The sequence below is a fragment of the Mastomys coucha genome, unplaced genomic scaffold (assembly GCF_008632895.1).
Source record: "Mastomys coucha isolate ucsf_1 unplaced genomic scaffold, UCSF_Mcou_1 pScaffold14, whole genome shotgun sequence".
Classification (NCBI taxonomy): Eukaryota; Metazoa; Chordata; class Mammalia; order Rodentia; family Muridae; genus Mastomys; species Mastomys coucha.
In genome coordinates, this window is record NW_022196896.1 from 16,482,237 (window position 1) to 16,487,249 (window position 5,013).

Here is a 5,013-nt window from a genome sequence, read left to right on the forward strand (position 1 = left end):
CCCAATTCCTAAAGAATACAGGAAGCTGTGAAACCTCTCAGGTTTTTGCTGCTCCTACAGCTGGAAAACAGCCATATGTATAAGGCACACTGTCATGTAAAAAATAAATTTAAAAATCCCAGCACAGGTATTCTATCCACCTTAGACCATTTATGGAAGACACACACACAGCCTTTATATTTTAATATGCCTCAAGCAACACAATCGCTGGGCAGCTGTCTACTCTCCATGCTGCTAGGATTTACTTTTGATAACCCCAAATTATTACTGACTATTTACTATGTTCTATCTTGGAAAACCCTCTGGGCCAAGTTCTCTCAGCCCATGGCAGCTCTCCCTCTTCCTCCTCTTCCTCCTCCTCCTCCTCTTCCTTTTCCTCCTTCTTCTTCCAGGCAAAGAATTTTATTCACCTTTTCCAAACTTTATTCCCAGGCTACTTTTCAGCTTAATTTGCCACAAAGAATGAATTAGGTAGAAGTGAAAACTGAAAAAAGCTGCAGTATCTGGGGTACTTGGGCTTAAAAATATTAGAGGTCTAGATTTTATCCCATCCATAATAAACAAAAAAAGCAGTCGTGATATAAAATAGCAGTTCTGTAACTTCTGCAAGTGTCACCTTCTTCAGAAGTTGCTTTAATTCAGTTTGCCCCTTTCTTAGGAGCCTCATCAAAATTCTCCACCAGATCTGGAACTTCATCATCATTCTCTTCAGTAGCAAGTGGTACTTTTCCACCCACAGATTCTTTGGGCAGAGTTCCAGTCAGTCTCCATAAACTAGTCAGACTGTCTGCACCAAGCTGGTTTAGGATGCTGGGAAGCATTTCTGTCCGCTGCTTTTGACTCAGCGTGGCCTGTATTGCTGAAGGTGTTTGCTGCCAGAGATGCCTGAACTTCAGGGTTGTTAAAGTGGATCACTGTTCCTTGGTTTGTAGCCATGTTCACCTCTTCAATTACAGAGATATTATTTACCCCTAACTTCTTTATAAGAAGAACTGTACTTTTTTATCGTTTGCTGCGACTGTTCTGTGAACCACCTTTTTCTTTCTACGAGTAGATTCTTCTACCCAGCTATTGGGTATTGGTATCTCTATCCACGAGTCAGAATTAACTTGGGGGCAGGCTCCCAGATGCTACTTGCAGACTCTAAGGTTTGGGGGACTCATGCTTTTGTCTATTGTTCCTTGTTGCCTTTTCCCCTTTTCTCTGTGTTAGCATTCTTGGTATTAGTGACATTGGTTTTTCATTTGCTAATGCCCCTGATTGATGTTCTTTTTGTTCTCTTTCTTTGGGGTCCTTTATAAATGAGGCATCTCCTGATATAAATTTTTTTCTTTATTTTCTTTTTTTATGTCACTTTTTTATTTTCTCCTATATAAATTTATCCTTTTCTCCTTTCCCTTGTGTCCCTCTATGCTTTTCCTTCCCCTTTTCTTCTTCTTTATCTTCCCCTCCTCTCCCTCTTGTGAGTTCAATAACCTGTTTTTTTTTTCTCTTAAAAGAAAAGAAGAAAGGACAGAGGAAAGAAAAGAAATGATAAAGATTAAAAATAAATAAATAATTTCTATGAAAGGCAAAACACAGTTGTGAACGATAGAGGCACCATGGGACCAAAAGGTTTTTGTTGGTTCGCTTTTCTTCATTTACTCATATCTAGTACTCCTGTTTATTTTGCTATATTTTTCATTTTTTTCAGTTAGCAGTAGTCAATTATCACCTCCACATAATAAAAGGAAAATTCTAGAAATGATTTTAAGTTCAAAATAATCTTTATTATTATATACTCTTGCTTCATGTTTTCTGTGAGTTACATCTTGAGTATTCAAGCTTTTAGGCTAATATCCACTTATCAGTGAGTGCATAACATATGTGTTCTTTTGTGACTGGGTTACAAATTTGCCTACCAATTTCATGAAGTCATTGTTTTTAATAGCTGAGTAGTACTCATTTTTTAAATGTATCACATTTCCTGAAGCCATTCATCTGTTGAAGGATATTCGGGTTCTTTCCATCTTCTGGCTATTATAGATAAGGCTGTTAAGAACATATTGGAGCATGTATCCTTGATATATGTTGGAGCATCTTTTTGGCACATGCCCAGGAGTGGTATAGCTGGTTCCTCAGGTATTACTATGTCGAGTTTTCTGAGGAAGCGCCAGACTGATTTCTAGAGTGGTTGTACCAGCTTGCAATCCCATCAGCAGTATAGGAGTGTTCCTCTTTCTCCACAACCTCGCCAGCATCTGCTGTCACCTGAGATTTTTATCCTAGCCATTCTGACTGGTGTGAGGTGGAATCTCAGGGTTGTTTTGATTTGCATTCCCCTGGTGACTAAGGATGTTGAACATTTCTTTAGGTGATTCTCAGCCATTCGGTGTTCCTCAGTTGAGAATTCTTTGTTTAGCTTTGTACCCCATTTTTTAATGGGGTTATTTGGTTCTCTGGTTATTTGGTTTCTATCTTCTTGAGTTCTTTGTATATTTTGGATATTAGCCCTCTACCAGATGGAGGATTGGTAAAGATATTTTCCCACTCTGTTGGTTGCCATTTTGTCCTATTGACAGTGTCCTTTACCTTACAGACACTTTGCACTTTTATAAGGTCCCATTTGGTGATTCTTGATCTTAAAACATAAGTCATTGGTGTTCTGTTCAGGAAATTTTCAACTGTGCACATGTGTTTGAGTCATTTCCCTAGTTTCTCTTCTATTAATTTCTGGTTTTAAGTGAAAGTCCTTAATCCACTTGGACTTGAGCTTTGTACAAGGAGATGAGAATGGAGTGATTGGCATTCTTCTATATGCTGACCATTCTACAGTTGAACCAGCACCATTTATTGAAAATGATGTCTTTTTCCCACTGGATGGTTTTAGCTCTTTTTGCAAAGGTCAAGTGACCATAGGTGTGTGGGTTCATTTTTTGGGTCTTCAATTTTATTTCATTGATATTTTTGTATGTCTCTGTACCAATACCATGCAGTTTTTATCATGATTGCTCTGTAATACAGCTTGAGGTCAAGGATGGTGATTCCCCAGAAATTCTTTTATTGTTGAGAATAGTTTTCACTATCCTGAAATTTTGGCTATTATAAATGAATTTGCAAATTGCTCTTTCTAACTCTGTGAAGAATTGAGTTGGAATTTTGATAGGAATTGCATTGAATCTGTAGATTTGCTTTTTGAAAAATGGCCATTAATTATATTAATCCTGCTAATCCATGAGCATGGGAAATCTTTCTATTTTCTGAGGTCATCTTGGATTTCTTTCTTTAGAAACTTGAAGTTTTTGTTATATAGATCTTTCATTTACTTGGTTAGAATCACACCAATGTATTTTATAGTATTTGTGACTATTATGAAGGGTGTCATTTGCATAGTTTCTTTCTTAGCCTGTTTATCCTTTAAGTAGAGGAAGGCTACTGATTTGTTTTTGTTAATTTTATATTTAGCTACTTTGCTGAAGTTGTTTATCAGGTTTAGGAGTTCTCTGGTGGAATTTTTGGAGTCACTTAAGTATACTATCATATCATCCGCAAAGAGTAATATTTTGACTTCTCCCTTCCTGATTTGTATCCCCTTGATCTCCTTTTGTTGTCTAATTGCTCTGGCTAGGACTTCGAGTACTATATTGAATAGGTAGGGAGAGAGTGGGCAGCTTTGTCTAGTCCCTGATTTTAGTGTGATTGCTTCAAGTTTCTTTCCATTTAGTTTGATGTTGGCTACTGGTTTGCTGTATATTGCTTTTACTATGTTTGGGTATGGGCCTTGAATTCCTGGTCATATTAATTTTATATCAAACTATGCACTCTTAAATCCAACTTCTTTCTGTGCAATCAGGAGTCACAGGACAGGCCATGTGGCTATTAATCACAAGACAGCTATTGGACAAAATTGTACTGAAGGAACTTTGATTCTTCTTGGGTTAATTTAATCACAAACTCTAAAGGGTTGCTTTACATTCTTTTCTATGCTAAGGAGAGGTTAGCTAGGACTAACCTTCCTTACATTATAATTTGGGATAGACTTCTTTTCATGGAATAGCCTAACCAACAAAAGCAAAACGGGAAAAAGTAGCATATCTAGTCTGGCATTATCTTTGACTTTATCCCTCATCTATCCTAAGAGAAAAGTAGATCCTTGAGTATTATTTCTTATGACTTTAAGTAAGATTTCACCTTGCAGTTACATACTATGCACTGATTACAGGGAACAGTATCATTTCCCTTACTGTAGCAAATAACCTCCCATTAGCTTTATGTTTTCTTTACAATACAATCAGTGTTACCAATCCCCACCCCTACAGGATTATGGTATCCTAATTACCTTTAAAGTTCATTTACTCACAAGTAATATATGTGATTATTTGCCTCAGCTAGCCTTATTCTTGGTTTGCCATACATCTTTAATCTAGTAAAAAAATTTTCCTCCAAGAATAATTTAGGTGACCATGGTCAATTGTAGACTGCATTGGGCTTCTCTTCTTCAGTAAGCACTGATGTATGTCAAGCCATGATTACATTGCATTAACTGTGTAGTTTTATTTGGGGAGGGGGAGGGGGCACTCCAGTGTTTTCTTTCTCTGAAAACTGTTATATCAGAGAAGGTAAAGAATACTTTGAAACTTTTATTTCCTTGCAGTTAAGTTATAATGAAACAAATATTGAGAAGAGACACATTCTCAATTAATGCTCATAGCACTCACACGGCTATGTACATACTATACAACGTTTCCATTTTGACTGTGACATTATTCAGTTATCATTTGTAGTTTTGCACCCAAAATTGCCCAGCTACTTACTTTTACAAGAAAAAATAACATCCATGACATCATCTACATCATATCAAGTAACATAAGTGTTTCTTAAAACTAGAACACCAGGCTCCATAATGTCATTATTAGAGGTAGAATGTGACAATTTATACTCTTCATCTAGTTGGTTGCTTGTTACAAGCATGTACATAATATCAAAGAGCATAGTTGTTTCTTAATAACAGAGCACCAGGCTCTCTAATTGCAT

At 36.7% G+C, this 5,013-nt stretch overlaps 1 pseudogene; it reads right to left on the reverse strand.

Moving 5' to 3' along the window:
- Positions 1–638: 638 nt before the first annotated feature.
- Positions 639–4,729, reverse strand: LOC116088952 (annotated as a pseudogene).
- Between the last annotated feature and the right edge of the window lie 284 nt (positions 4,730–5,013).